This window comes from Symphalangus syndactylus, chromosome 2 (genome assembly GCF_028878055.3).
Source record: "Symphalangus syndactylus isolate Jambi chromosome 2, NHGRI_mSymSyn1-v2.1_pri, whole genome shotgun sequence".
NCBI classification, from domain to species: domain Eukaryota; kingdom Metazoa; phylum Chordata; class Mammalia; order Primates; family Hylobatidae; genus Symphalangus; species Symphalangus syndactylus.
The window spans coordinates 6,801,946-6,818,321 of NC_072424.2; positions in this window are offsets into that span (position 1 = coordinate 6,801,946).

Genomic DNA, 16,376 nt, shown 5'->3' on the forward strand with positions numbered 1-16,376 from the left:
CAGTCTGGCTGGGTTTGGCAGCTCTGGCCTTTTTTCCTGTTCTCCAGGCTCAGGGCTGGCTCAGGCTCAGGCAGGTGAGGGTGGGACCTGGGATCAGGGGTCCCGGGGGTTTGTGGGTGGCCTCTGGGGTCTGCCTCATTTCAGTCGTCTTCTCTTTTTGGTTACTGTTGTGTGTGTTACTGAGAACCACCCACAAGGACAAGAACAGATTCCAGAGAATGCCTCTTCCTGGAGCAGGGAAAGTGCGGGTTCCAGGAGGACTTCTGAGAAGTGTCGCATCCCCTGATGAGTCACCCGGCCTGCAGGTTTCAGGGACCCATTTCCAGGATTTCCTGGGCTCGACAGTTCCCACGAGCCCCATTTCTACAATCGGGAGTCTGTGTCTGTTGAGGAGGGGTGGAGGGAGTTGTATTCTATGGGTATATGAGGAAAGGCTAAACAGGATAGAACCTGGAGCATAACAATGGGCTTCTAGGAAATGGTGTAAGCTAAAGAGAAAAGTGAAAGAAAACTCTCCCCTGGAAAGCTACAAATAAACAGAATAAAATGAGTGGAGTAATATTCTCCCGGGACCTGTTCTCAGAGAAATTCTCTGGAAATGTTTTAAAGCGAAATTAATACTTCATACTACCTTTAATGTAAGCATAATTTGTTTTTAATGTTAAATTAAATGTCAATTTGCAAAAAAGATTCCGTAGGTACCAAGGATCCTGCTTTTCCCAGGTAAAGGCAACCTGACCGTGTTGGCTGTGTTTTAATTAAACCTGGGTCCCGGCCAGAGGGGCTCCCTGTGCAGGTTTCTCATCGGCAGAGGCTCTGTGCTCACGGGCGAGTGGAAACACGTTCACGGGAAAAGATTGGAATTAAATTGTCTTCCTGGGCGGCCCTGCATTGGTCAGCAGAAGTGAATCCCTTGCTTCCCTCTTTGGAGGGCACTTGGCCTCTCCTCCGCTCTTCCTCTCGTTCCAGAATTTCTAGGCTCAGCGCTGCAGTGGGACCCTGAGCTGACACCCAGGATCTGCTCCAGCGAGGTCTTGCTTGTTCTGCTGGCTTCCTCTAGGACACCCGCACTCTGAGTCAGACTGTGCTCCCCAGAAACAGCCCCGGGACCCTGGGAAAAGGCACTCGCCAGGGAGGTCACGGCCTTGACCAGCTAACCAAGTGCAGGGCATAGCTTGGCTGCCAGCCAGGGACTTTGCCTGGGGGTGTGTGCGGCTTCTGTGTTCAGAGAGGAATGAGTCTCATCTCAACCAGCTCAAAAGCCAGCACTGCTCCAGCTTTTATTGCAGGAGGATTCCGGAACCTTCCGTGACCTAAGGAACGTGGGCAAATGCAACATAAGAAACAGAAGCAAACCAGGACAGGCCGAGAAGCCAGGTGAGAGAGCTGTGGACCGTCCGGACTCGTCCTGACGCCGCATGAGAAGTGCAGCAAGACTAGCGTAGCGACAGCGCCCAGGCCTGCCCTGTGCCTGTGGGAGCCACCCGGGGCAGGCTCCTGTTTCGTGACAGCCCGTGGTCAGGGGCGGCCCCGCGTGGCCCACAGACATGGGTGGTGCTCCCTGAGGCACCCTTGCTGGGGACTCCGGGTGCAGAAGGAGGCGTTGGACGCTGCAAGACCAGTGACCCCCAGGAGCGTGGCCAGGAGATGAGGCGCTGTCTGGGCCCTGCCATCGTTTTCAGAAAACCTGCAGAGGAAGAGCCCTGTCCTTCCCGCCCCAGCATCCTGTGTGAGGAGCAGAGACGGCTGTGCACTCGGGAGGCTGGTGACACTCCTAGATGCAGCACGGGGAGGCCGGATGCATGGGGTCCAGGGTGTATGCGTCCTGCTTCCGGCCCTGTTCCTAGCCAGGCTGTCTGACCTTCACCAGCCACTCATCTTAGATGCTCTGGGGGCACCAGACCCAGTCTCTCAGAGGGGAGCAGGGCCAGGAAGAGGCAGGCACTGGCCAGGGGCTCTGGGAAAAGTGGCCCTGAGAGTAGGGGTCTGCCCGTGCCAGGCTGGGGCTGAGGGTGCTCAGCTTTGCCCTGGAGTCCTTGACCTTTGTGGGGCCAGCCCCCAGGCCCCAAATGTCCACAGCGTCTGCCCCTCACCAGGGTGCCAACGATGGCTCAACCCAAGGACAGCAACCGAGGACAGCAACTGACCTCAGGCTGTGAGTGCTCAGTGGACCCTGACGTGGGCTGTGTGCGTGAGTGAGTGTATGTGAGGGTGTGTGAGGGTGTGAGTGTGACTTCAGGCTGCGGGCACCCCAGGGACCCTGACGTGGGCTGTGTACATGAGTGTATGCGAGAGTGTGTGAGTGTGCAGGAGAGCAGTGTGTGTCTGCCGCCTCCTTGTGTGTGTGTGAGTGTGAGAGGTGCCGTGCGTGTCTGCTGCGTCCATGTGATCGTGCATGTGCCTGTGAGTGCTGCCTCTGTGTGCATGTGCATGTTTGTGTGAGTGGTGCCATGTGTGTCTGGTGCCTTTGTGTGAGTGTGTCTGTATGTGGGGTACCATGTGTGTTGCATCCTTGCGTGTGCATGTGTGTGTGCGTGTGTGTGAGTGGTACTGTGTTGCCTCCGTGTGAATGGGGGTGTGCATGTGTGTGTGTGAGTGTTGCCATGTGTCTGCTGCCTCCCTGTGAGTGTGGGTGTGCATTGTGTGCGTGTGTGTGTGTATGTGTGTGAGTGGTGCCGTGTGTCTGCTGCCTCCGTGTGAGTGGCAGTGGGCACTGGACCGTTGGAACTCCTGGGACCCCAGCAGGGACTCTCCTGCCTCCTGTTGGAGGATGCCAGATGGGTGCTGCCCCCCGGAAGGGATGAGGCAGCCTGTCCCCCGCCCTGCTTGCGCCAGTGCGTGCACATGGACCCCCCTCAACTTTCCCCGAAGTCCAGAACGGAGGCCTTGCTGGGGATCATGTGGTTCCCCTTCCACAGATCTCAGGGCTCCCGGATAGCCCAGGAAATTCGAGCAAACCCAGGAACAGACTGTGCCCCTCTGCTTTCCAGGCCTCCCTGCAGTGTCCTCCTAGACTCGGGGCCAGTGGGGAGGGAAGCGTCCTCAGCCTCAGTGGCAGATGTGGAAATGAATGATTTGCTGGGAAACACAGAGCTAGTGGGTGGTAGGGCTGGGGTCTGAACCTTCGTGGGGCTGAGTCCGCCATGTGTGACTTTTCGTTCTATGCCACTGCCGTCTGTGTATGGGCAATGCCAGTTGCCTCCCCAGGCCCCGGGTCATGAGTGGGTACAAGGATGAGCCCAGAGGACCTGTGCAAGGTCAACAGGTAGTGCCCAAGGTCAGCACTTAACGTCCCCCTGCCTGCTGGAGGGGGCGTGTCCGTGGCCCACCGTCTGTGGCTCCTGTCCAGCCTCTGGGGTGTGGGGTCCTCCGTGGTTTCTTTAGGTCTATAACAGTCTTTCAGGCAAGCGCACTCTGGAGGGACCAGGGTTCCTCCCACACAGATCATAATTTCAGTCCCAGACTCTCATTCCCAAGAAATATCGTTTAGGACCCCAAGGAACTTCTAACTAACTCAGCCTTTCTTGGAGCCAGTACATGGAAATAGCTAGCGATGAATTCCTCAAGTTATCTGGGATAAATGATGGCTCTGGAAATCATCTCTCTCTTAAGAGCCGTGGGAATTCGTGCAGTTTGAAGGGAGTCTGAGTTTCTGAGTCTGCCTTGCAGCACACCCCCTGGAATGAGGTTTGTGCTCTGCGTGCCTTAATTTTTTAGAGCAGAAGAGAAGCAACACCGAATTAAAATGTGTTACGTCTGTGCCTAATAGACGGATTACCAATAAAAGGCAGTTTATGTGCCCTGCGAGCAGGCATTTTAGAGGAGGAACGAGGTACCGCCTCGCGGTGGGGGACGACACCTGGGCAGGCGACAGGGGGCTGGTGCTAACCCCCTGACTTGCAGGCAGAGTCAGTCTCAACTGCGGAAGTGAGCTGACCCGCTCTCCACTCCGCTCCGCCTGTGGGCCGATTGCTGGGTGTTTCCACTCCAGGCCACCCTGCCGACCTGCCCTTCCGGAACCTGGTCCCCACCAAACTACCTTCCCAGCAAGGCTTTCTAAAGGGAGTTCTTAGAATTTGGGATCAAAAGCACAGAAATGAGAGCCCATATAACAATAGGGAAACAGCAAGACACAGACCTTGTTTTTGAAGCTGGAATGTGAACTAAGCTCAATTTGGACGGCCTCGCTCAAGATGCAGTAACTCTAAATTAGCTCTAAAGGAAGGACGGGCGGCTGAGATTGATGCTCGCGCCTAAGAAGTAAACCGCCCTTATTGGACGGCCCGAGAAGAATAGATGTTTTATCTCCCCCTTACAGGAAACAGCCCATTAACAGGGGAGCGTTTACTGTCACTTCCTGAGGAATAAAGACATTAAAGATGTTTGATACTTAAAATTATGTTTATGTTGTCTGTGAAAATGTGATAAGTACCCCCCATAAAAACAGCAGAGAACGCGTCTTCTGCTAAGTTGCAGATTCAGAGTCTCATCTGGAAAGAGCTCCCGATACGCTGAGACGCGTTGCCTGGGAGATAGCTCCAGCCAGCCGCAGGCAGGGGCGTCCTGGCGAGGGCCCAAGGGGCTTGTCTGCCCCGGCCCGCTGGGGTACATCTCCGAGGGCCCTTTCGCTGCCCTCCCCTCGCCAGCAGGGGCCCTGGCCCTGGGAATAGACGAGGAGTCTCCCTGAGTGGGACCCGCCCTGCTGCCGGCTCTCAGCTCAGTTGCTGGGTCTAATTTGGTAACAGGCAAGTGGAAATTGCTCTCAGTGCAGCTGCAGTGATCAGCAAAGAGATTCTGAGGATGTTGTGGGAGAAAGCCCTCGCCTTTGCCATTTATATGCAGATTTGCTAATGCAGATGAAGGAGGGAGAGATGAAGGGGCCTCGGAGTGCTCTCCTTTCCAGTCTCCTTGAGGTCTCAAGCGATCAAAATGCGAATGTCTATAAACAAGGAGGCAAAAACAAGTATCTGAGCTTTGTTTTTGAAAGGAGCTAAGCAGGATGCTGCTTCTGTCACTGCCAGGGCATCAGACCACGTGGGCCTGGAGAGAGCCACAGAAGCCTCCTTTACCATGGGCTGGAAGGGACCAAGGCTCAGTGACACCAAGCCCATTGTCACAGGACCCAAAAGCCACTCTCACTTGTGTAGCTCTTCATTCATTCATTCCTTCAAGCGCTGGGTGAGATTTCTCAGGAACCAGTCACTCTGCTGAGGGTCGAGACTGTGAAGATGATGTGTGCAGTTCCCTGCCTGGAGGGGTTTCACAATGTCCCGTGGAAGTGGTCACGCAATCAGGAAACAAAAGACCACGTCACGTGGGGTTTGAGGGAGAAGCCAGGGCCCTGGCTGAGCACGGGAGAGGGAGCATTTGGGATTTCTGGCAGTGTCGGATTGAGGTTTACGGGATCCCTCAGCTTGTCAGTCAGGTGATGCCTTGCACACCTTGCACAGCTTTCCTGCAGCCTCCCCAAGCCCCCCTGGCTCAGAAGGAACCTGTGCTCCGTGGGGATGCTGGAAGCTGCCCATGGGCCCCGCTCCTGCCCTGTGCTTGGCAGTCAGGAGTTCCCAGGTCAGGGGGTGTGCAGTGGTGCTGGCGGGGGCAGAAGTTGCTTAGGGCTTTGTCAGCCTGAGCGTGGTGGTCACCTTGGGTTTTGGGAGGGTGTTGGGCAGGGGTGGTCGCGGGCAGGTGAGGAGCCACTTGGCCCCTGGAGAAGGTGCTCAGGCAGCTAACCTGGATGGACCTAAGGACAAGGGCTGGCCATGTGGCTTGCTGGGGGACTGCCAGGCTCTAGGGTCTCAGGGCCCGGATCCCTGCCCCTCTGTTTCCTGTGGGCCTCTGTTTCCTCGCCTGTAAACAGGGACGTTGTTACTGCCTCCCTCACAAGGTGGGGATTACATTGCTGAGATACAGCATCCAGGCCCGAGCTGCTGCACCACACAGGGTCCCAGGCTTTGCTGTTGCTGCTGGAAGCGGGAGCCCGGAATTTGGGAGCTGGCGCAGCTCCATCGGTGCCAGGATGGATGAGGCTCTGGGGTCAGGAGGTCCACGGAGGAAGCTGAGTTTTGCTTCCCATCTCCTTCTGAGCCCAGGGCACACTTAGAAGGTGAGACCAGGAGAAGAAGGATTCCAGAGCAAACGCCTGGCGGCACGTCGGCGGCACGTCCGCGGGAGCCCAGTCAGTTCCTGGCCCGGCCCGGCCTCTGCCTCAGGGGACAGCTGGGGTTCCGGGAGCAATCAGGGCCCAGCTGGAAGGACAGAACCACACGTGACTTGATTCCTTCTGACTCTCATTCTTTGTAGGGCCACCTGGGCATGATTTAGCAATCCTTTCCTTGAATTAATCCTTATATAAAACATTTAAATAATAATCTTAAATGTGCAATGACAAGTAATAAAGCTAATTAAGGGTAATCAGGAAGCCTTTATTAACCACAAAGACATCATGGGAAACTTCTAAGATAGGAAAATAATGAAAGATCAATATGGCGAGGGGACAGGACTCAATGTGACTCTGTAAATCAACAGGGGCTCACTCGAAAGTAGAATATTTCACACTCGTAAGGTGAATTAATCTAAGTGTCAATAAGGAAAAACAATTACAATGTGGAAAGTAGCCAAATGTCCCCGCAGGACATGTGAAAACATAGACCTTGAGGAAACGCTCTCCGGGTTTGCCGGATTGGGGACCCATCCGGCTGCCCCAGGGTAAGTGGCCATGATAGAGTAATTATTGCAAAACAGGTTGGTAAACTCAGGGCCCATCCATCTTAGTCAGTATCACAGGTCTTAACAAATGCACCTGGGAAATTAAAATCCCCTCTGACTTCTAATATAAATGACTGATAATTAATGTTCACTTAGGAATTTCAAATATATTTTAGTGTTCTTTGCAACATAACATGAAGTGGCAATTATCAGATCTGGGCTAATGACATATAGTAGTATGTTATTCTGTTGATTTATGGTTTACCATCTCTGAACATTATGTTAATATTCCAAATGCCAACAAGTATATGCAAATCCTATTTTGTAAGACGGAGAAAAAAAGGATGACCCAAAATATTCAGTAGTGAACCAAGTGTAGTGCCTGAAGCTTAGTGACAAACCGTGAGCAGAAAGGTTCACGCACACCGTGCCACGTTCCACAGAGTTAAGTCAGGCCTGTGACCTTTGACAGGAGGGGCCAGGCTTGGAAACTCAGACTGAAACTACCAGCAGGTAACAGGTAACGGGTGCAACCTGTCTCAGAGGGCTCAGATGTCACGCCTCACCTCCCAGGAAGGAGGATAACCAAGGAGATTTCAGAGGGGCCACAGCATCCTCTGATTTAGCTCGTCAGACAACACCAGACCAAGTGGTGGTCATCGGGGTGTTTCCAAAACACATTTCTCCTTTGTGAAAGTCAGGCTGTTGTAATGATATAATCCTGGGTTTTTGGCCTGTCTGGAATTTTTGCTACAGTTGCCTGGATGCACCTGCTGTGCTCAGCTCCTCTACAATTTCTCTTCTTACCTGTTTTCTCAAGGGCATTGGAGGCAGGAAGGCACGATCCGAAGAGAGGAAATTGTTTCAACTCAAACAGCGTCTTACTGCCCAGTGTGTGGCTGGCAGTGGTATGAGAAGACCAAGCTCTGGGCTGACCTGAGAGCCGGCAGCCGTGGAGGAAGCTGGGGCAGGGCCTCTGTCCAGCCAGCAGCAGGGGACTCAGAACCCCTACTGGGCCACCTAAACATGTGTGTGCACATGTATGTACACACGTGTGCACATGCAAACACATATATCATCTGAACGTGTGTGCACGTGTACATACACACGTGCACACACAAACACACATATATATCATTTGAACATGTGAGCGCATATGTACGTATACATGTGTGCACACACAAACATCATCTGAACGTGTGTGCACATGTATGTACACATGTGCACACGCAAACTTATATAATCATCTGAAAATGTGTGTGCATGTGTATGTACACATGTGTGCGCATGCAAACATATATATGCATGTGCACACTTATATGTTCATATATGTATGAATAGATATATTTATATAGATCTATCTAACTTCTAATTATGGGTAAAAACTTATTATAAAAGCAAAACACAAGGTAAAGAAGCAAAATTCACAGCCACTGCGTGGTTCAAACAGACCATCTCACTAAACCCTAATGGGGGTTCTCACTTTCGTACCATCTTAAGAAAAAAACAAACCAAGAATGCAGTCTGTGGTTCATGGAGGTGAATCATAAGTGTGTCCAGGTTGATGAGCTGTTGACATCAAGGGCAGGTCAGGCTGGAGTGCCAGGATTCGGTGTTGAGAACTCCTAGATACCCATGGCACATCTGGCTTGCCTTGTCTGGCCTGAGGATGCCCCTACAGGTGGGCCCGTTAGCCCTGGTGTCTGCTCATTATTCTAATGGCACTCCATCTGCCAGGATGACGATGTGGGCCCTGGAACGGTGGCGTCACAGGATGGGCCTGGAGGGAAATGAGAGGCGCTGGCCGGGGGCAGGGTTGGCACCTGCTTTTCAGGGCCTTCTGAGGAGCAGGGGGTCAGAGAGCAGCAGGTGATCATGGAGGCTCTGGAACACACAGGGACAGCTGGCCTGGGCTTGAGGTCTGCGAGGGAAGGCTTCCTGGAAGAAGTGGCACCTAGGATGAGACCTGCCTGGGACTCGACAGCATTGAGGCAGAGAAATGGAGAGGGAGGAGAGGAGAGAGCCTGCTGGGGGTCTGCAAAGGCCTGCAGCAAAGGGCAGGATGGGGAAGCCCAGCCACGAGAGTCGGCTCGTGTCAGAAGAGGAGGAGGAGATTTGGACTGAGAAGGAGAAGAAAGTCTTGAACCTAGACGCCTTGGAGTTTTTAAAATTTCAGAACGGAGGAAATACCAGCCAGCCCGTGGATCTGCTAGGGGAGGTTTGCCAGAATCACACTGACCTTCAGCAGATGGCAGATCACACTGTGACCGTCAGCAGAAGGCTGGACAGTAATTGTTTCCCGATCTCAGCCAAAAAGAAGAAAAAAAGCTCTTTCTGATAAAGGGTCGTTGCGTCTCCACAAAATCTGGGGGCTCCTGCTGGAAGAAGCACAGAGGTGGGAGGCACCCTCAGGCGTTCTGTGAGGTGCTCTGTCCCCTTCCCAGCCTGGGGTGCTTCACCGTGGGTGCAAAGGACCCGCTCACACCGCTTCGCCCTGGCCTGGGCGCTAAGACGAGTCCAGGGGACCCAACTCCTAGTGGCCTGGGTGTAGCTCCGTGTTCTGTGAACACAGCAACCCCGCAGGTTAACTTGTTAACCGCTCTAATCAGGAGAGGTGACGTGCCCACTTCTTTCTCTGGGCACTCAGAGGCAAATGTCACGAGGCAGGCACGAAGTAACCTGGGGCAGCAGCCGGCTCTCCGCTGGAGTGGGAATGCCTGCAAACAGTGGCCCAGCCGGGGATCTTGGGAACCTGAGCAGCACAGGGTTCAGAGGTCAGAAGAGTGGGCTTCCTCCAGGTGGCCAGGAAGGGGTAGCTGGTGAGTCCAGGTCAAAAAAGCAAGCTCCTTGCCCCCGTAAGTCTGGTGCCTGGGGAGGGGGAAGGACAGGGAAGCCCTGGAGAGGAGAGGGACAAGGCTGCGAGGCCAGTGTGGATTGGATGCCATCAGTATGACCAATGCTACCCTAAGCAGGATGTCTCAACCCTGAGAACGACACCACAAGGAAGGTACTGGGGTCTGTATTTTACGGGCACATCTTAGAGCGGACAAGCAAATTTCCTAGGCTCCCCTCAAGGAAGCACTGGATCCAGACATGGAATTCCACCCTGCCCAGGGCCTTCTCCACACCAAGTGATTCCAGGATGCCTGAAAGGTAAACACCACCTTGATGAACAGATGGTTTGTGGGAAGAGGTGGGTAAGCGCCTCTCACTGGGACGGCACTGCTGGCAGAGGCTCTGTGAGACCCCAAAGCTGAACAGGACCAACGTGGGTGCATGCGGGTTGGCTGAGAACCCCTCAAGTTCTCAGGAGAGAAGGTCATTTTCCGAGAGCTTTTTATGACACCTACCATGCAGCCAATTTGCACAGTCACTTAACTTCACACCACAGGAGAAGATAAGTTAGTTAAATTATAATAGTATAAGACAATAATTTCAATTTCTAAGGTAGAAGGGGTTGAAGGCAGAGCCTCAGAAATGAAAGGCAGTGAGTTCTGAGCATGTTGGTGCCTGGTCAGGACCGAGGGCACCATGAGAGTGTGTTCACCGAGTCCCAGCCCAAGGGCAGGAAGCCTGACTGTGCCTGGAAGTGGAGGTCCTCCCTGGGGCTGAGTCATGGAGACCTGGGTGCAGAGCCAGGCCAAGAGGCATCCCCGCCATATTCTCAACAGAGCGTGACAGCAGTTCCTGAGGAAAGGTGTTAACATCACTGCTGTTGCCTTTTGCCATAGGTCTCAGCCAGCCAGGTGAGGAAAAGGAGCAGGTGGGAAGGGCAGCTTGTGCTCCTGCCAAGTTGGCCCTGCTGATGGCCAACGGCTCAAGTGGGCTGGCTCAGTCCCTCCCCTCTCCCCTCAAGGCACACGCCCTGGCAGATATCCCAGAGGCTCCATGTGGAAGAAGAAGGAACCTCGGGCTGGTCCTGTCTGTGGCCAAAGCCCCTGCAAACCCCAGCGCTGCTGTTAGCCTCTCGTGTTAGCGGGACAAGGGTCTTCTTAGTAGGGGGTGCCTCCTGCTCGGGCTGGGGGGATGGACTCTGAGCTCTGCAGAGCCAGCAGCCCAGGGATGACATCACAATATGTGGTTAAAAAGAAGAGGGTGGGCTTGTTCCCCAGTTTAAGGAAAGAGGAAGAAGAGAAGGAGACCAAGAAGTGGGTGTCAGCACAGCCAGTCTGGGACCTGAGACCGTCCTGGGACTTTTCACCAGCAACAGTCCACAAAATCTGGGGGCTCCTGCTGGAAGAAGCACAGAGGTGGGAGGCACAGTGGCATCTTCTCTGGCCGACCCCTGGAAGCCCTCCAGGGACCCCAGCCCACCTGCCAGGCGGGTTGAGGAAAGTGTTCCTCTGAGAGCTGGGTGTGTTACAGAGGTCTTCACGCACTCACCTCTGTGGTCTCAATCACATCAGTGTTGTGGTAAAATGGTTTTGAGCACTGGACAACTGAATGACAGATGCTGGGAGCACAGTTCATTATTTTATCTCATTAGCAACAAGGAAATACCAAATGGCTCAAGGGGAAACCCACCTGGAAGCAGTGTCCTGAAGGCAGGGCTGTGCTGGCGGGTAGGAAGGGGCGGAATGTAAAATGAGCTGAGCTGCAGTGAACAGTTCTCTTTTCACGGGGTAGGGAGATATGGGAGAAGAGCTTCCTGACCATCCTTGCTGTTTGCCTCAGCAAAGTCCTGCCAAAGGCAGCCCGGGGCCACTGTGTGAAGCCACCATTTGTAACATCCTGGCTGCTGCCGGGCCACAGAGGCACCAGCCAGCTTTAGACTCCTGGAAAGGCAAGGAATTCAATCCCTCTTCCACTCAAATGTGGGCTCCTGATGTTCTCTGCAAAGATTGAAGTGCTGCCATAATTTATAAGTTGGAAAGAAGAGGTGCATTTTATTGATTTTAGGAGTGGGCTGAATCTTTCTAATCTCATGCATAATGAATGTTCTTTGATTTTTTTTTCAAACAAACTTACAAGTGGAGTTGTGATGATAGCTAAATATAGTATGAAATGCCTGCCATGAAATGGAACAGAGACAATGGTTGATGTGAAGAGGGAGTGAGATTCCTGCCCTATTACAAACTGGAGGGGCTTCCCACCACAGTCCAGGGGAAAGCCCTTGGCTGGCTAAAGACCACAGCATGGGTCGGACCTCCTCCCATGGGCCCAGGGCCCGTCTTCCTTTGTCCAGGCAAGGAAGCCCGATACAGGCACACCCCGAACTGGGGCTGAGCCCGGGAGGATTCTTGACTTCCTGCAGGAAAGAACTCAAGAGCAAGTCAACAGAGTAAAGTGAAAGCAAAGCAAGTTTATTAGAGCAAAAGAGAACAAGAAAATGGCTGCTGCACAGACACATCAGGGTTACCCGCAGGCAGGGTGGCACGCATGGGTTCCCGGCTGGCTACGGTTATACCTACTCCTAATTATATGCTAAATAAGGGGTGGGTTATTCACGAACTTTCTAGAAAAGGGGTGGGGAGTTCCCAGAACCATGTGAGGTAGGTTCCAGGGCATTGGCATGGCATTTGCAAACTGTCATGGCACTAGGGGGAGTGTCTTAGGCAAATGTATTATAATTCCTGGTCCCAGCTGGTGTTGGCTGGTTTCTTTGCTACATCCCGTTTTGATCAGCAGGGTCCTGAAAATGAGTCCTGCTGATCTCCAGCCTGAAGCCTGCATCTAAACACCAGGGGTGAGGTGTAGACCTTCAGCATACACACAAAACTCCACTCACGGGAGATGTTGGGCTGTATGGCTATGCTCAGCTTAAAATGTTTGAAAACATTTTTATATTTTGCATTTCTTTCTATTTTGTAAAAATTAATACATCTTCTACATTTCATGTACTTTCACTTAAGAACAAGATACAGTTCCTAAACAAATTTCATTCATCCTAAAAACGCCTGTGTAGAGACGGGGCACAGGTGTCACCAGCCCCTCCCGGTTTTTTATAAGCAGACTTGGACACTGAAAGGTATTTAGTTTGAGATTGGGAAATAGAAAGTCAATACTGACTGTGGGGTTAGAGCAAAGCATTCAGGCTCAGTTCAGGTCACTTTTAGATTCTTCTCCTCACCCTCGCTCTTCATGTCCTGGAGCTGAACTCACATGGATGGTAATGAATAACGCTCAGGACTGCAGGTGACTGAGGCAGGCTGGATAATCGTCTAACCCAGGTTCTCCTTGTAGCAGTTCCCGTCTTCAAAGAATTTCACAGCCTCTGCTCCCTTTGATCTTTATAGAAATCCTCCAAGTGAGGGGGAGTGGAGGTGGTTTTCTTCCATTAAGGAAGCAGAGTTGCTCATCTGGGGAGTGGCAGAGAATTACCAACCAATGTGAAGATCAGCACTGTCCAACTGGGCAGACCTCAGATGGCTCAGGGGACTGGGCAGTGAGTGTTCACAGCATGCCCTGCCAGAGGAAGCTGCTGCAGGACCTTCTGCCATGTCACATGGATGCACCTTGTACAAGAACATTCAACCCAGTATAGTTTACCATGTTTTCAAAGCCTGAAAACTAATTAAATATCAGTAACATGGGATACTTTGAAAACTAATTAAATATCAGTAACACGGGATACTATGAAAGACAACCAGCTACATTTTCATTGGCAATAAAAGATAGTGTCCACGTTGTCAAATCTGAAGAGGAGGCATGTGGCCTCGCAGTGTGCTGGAGCCAGTGAGCTCATGTCCCCACCCCCGGGTGTATAGAGTGGACGATCATTCCATTCCCTCCTTCTGCCATGCAGCCTCACAGTGTGTTGGAACCAGTGAGCTCATGTCCCCACCCACAGGTGTATAGAGTGGATGATCATCTCATTCTCTCCTTCTGCCATGTGGCCTCACAGTGTGTTGGAACCAGTGAGCTCACATCCCCACCCACGGGTGTATAGAGTTGTATTAGTCAGTTTTCATGCTGCTGGTAAAGACATACCTGAGACTGGGCAAATTACAAAGTAAAGAGGTTTATTGGACTTACAGTTCCACATGGCTGGGGAGGCCTCACAATTGTGGCAGAAGGCAAGGAGGAGCAAGTCACATCTTACGTGGATGGCAGCAGGCAAAGAGAGAGCTTGTGCAGGGAAACTCCTCTTTCTAAAACCATCAGATCTCATGAGACTTATTCATTATCACGAGAACAGCCTGGGAAAGACCTGCCCCCATGATTTAATTATTTCCCACCAGGTCCCGCCCACAACATGTGGGAATTCAAGATGAGATTTGTGCGGGGACACAGCCAACCCATATCAAGAGTGGATGGTCATTTCACTCCCTCCTTCTGTCATGTGGCCTTGAAATATGTTGGAATGAGTGAGCTCATGTCCCCACCCATGGGCGTGTAGAGTGGGTGGTCATTTCACTCTTTCATGTGGCCTTGCAGGGTGCTGGAGTCAGTGAGCTCATGTCCCCACCCATGGGTGCTGGGCTTGGTCATGCTTCTTGATTTGTCTGATGGAGTGTAAGCAAGTGTGACTCAAGAAGAGGCCTTCAACGTGCTGGTGTGGCATGGCCTGGCTCTTGTGCTGGTGGCCTTCCAGGAGATGAGAATGCCCAGCTAATGTGGGCCCCAGAAACCTGCAGAACAAACGCAAACCTGGCTGTGAGTAGAGCTGCCCAGCAGGGCCCAACCTGGGTCAGGCTGAAGCACATGGGCCTGCGGAGCCACGCACACTAGAATGAAACCATCATTGGAAGCCAGTGATGTTTTGAGACTGTTCACTGTGCGGCATTATTGTAGCAGTGGCCAATCCAGGAAATTACAAAAGAGTTTATATGTGTGATCCCGTATTTGCTATGTGTGGATTGAAATGATTCTCTTCATATTTGTGCCTGCATATAATTATAGAATGACAAACAATAGAAAAAGAGTGTTTCTATTTCTAAAGTGGCAGTAGAATTATGTAGTATTTTTGTTTGCTCTGTTATGCTTTCTTATAAATGTGTAATTTGTGTACACTTATTTTTTTAAAAAAAACACATTCTTTGGGGAGAAATCATGAACTCTCCTTTAGCTATGCAAATATCTCTGAAATCATAATATTAAAACTTAAACCTCCATCAGGGAGGCACTTTCTAGAATACTTTCTAGATAGGGTAGTGGCCTTGCCTATTTTACTTCCCCATAACATAGCACATGAAAGTATCTGATAAATGTTCATTGAATTAAATCAAAGGCTATTCACGTATTGCCACCCAACCTCTATTCCCTGAATACAGTTCTCAAAAATTATCCAGTTGACAGATTTTTATGTGAAATTCACCTATGATATTAGCCCTTTCCAATTCTAAAATGGCTCAATTAGCAAACAGACTGAATCTATAAAATGCAAGAGTTAAGGTGAATTTCTTCCACTGAGGGATGGTGGCAACTCTTCTTTCTTTGATTGTTGGTTTCTTCTCAGTGACTTTTGATCTTAAGATGAGCGGCTGTGTTCCTGGCCACTGGTCCTACACGGGGAGAAGCAGCAGGGTCTTGGCATTGGTAGTATAGCTCTGGTATAGTCTAGAAACAGGTGTCTTGCTCCCCTTGTCCAGTGAGACTGTGAGTGTGGGGGGGAAGGAGCTGAGACTTGTGGCCAAACAGCAGCACACTTCCGGTCACGTCTGCAAACATCTCGCATGTGCTGGTCCACGTGACAGGTCTGTGGCTGCTGCTTTCTTAAATATCGTACACCATACGTAATTTTTGTTATTAATACATGATAGTGAGAAAAATAAAGGTGCACATTTCCATTATTTTTGCAAATTCCATGCTTTTGTTTATACTATTTTTGAGGGCACATTTCTTTCCTCCTTGGGGACATTTCTAGAAATTTTCCACTCTAGTCTGTATAAGGATATAAGCCTTTGTGGCCCATGTATACAGATACAGGCCTTTAGAAGAAATTTATAAAAATATGCAGATTCACCATATCCAGAAGTAGATTTGGATGATTTCAGCAGCAGCAAACATGAACAGGGCTGCATTCCCACAAGGAAGTGGCTCCTGAGGGTCTTGTGGGAGCCCCTGGGGACTTCTGGCACCTTTCTTTTTACTGCACTCAAGGCAGGGAGCTTTATGCTTGAACTGCTAATAGTTTTCTTTGAAAACCAACATTTCTGCATGTTCTGATTTGACCTGAGCACATCCTGAGCAGTGGTGTGGAGCCAAGTGGTGCAGGTCTGGCTTTAGGTAAATATGGAACTCTGGCATGTGTGTTTGCTCAGGCTTAACACATAGAGAGTGAGGCTCTCCATCTGCCGTGAACAGGAAATGCTGGGACGCTCACAGAAAGTGACAAGCTTTCTAGAAATGAGCCTAGGGAACTCTGCTCCTGGGGTGACCTCAGCGTATATTAGTATTTGACTCCTGACAGAGCTTATGCTTTTGCTGTATCCCAGAGCTTTTTGCATGTTGTGTCTTTATTTTCGTCTGTTTCACAGTTATTTATTTATTTATTTCTTAATTTCATTGTGTACCCAAAAGTCATTCAGGAGCAAATTGTTTAGTTTCCATGTACTTGTGCGGTTTTGAGAATTCTTCTCGGTATTGATTTCTAATTTTGCTCCACTGTGGTCTGAGAAAATGCTTGATGTGATTTCAATTTTTTGGAATTCATTTAGACTTGCTTTATGACCGAGCATGTGGTCAACTGTAGAGAATGTTCCATGCAAAGAAGGGAAAAATGTATATTC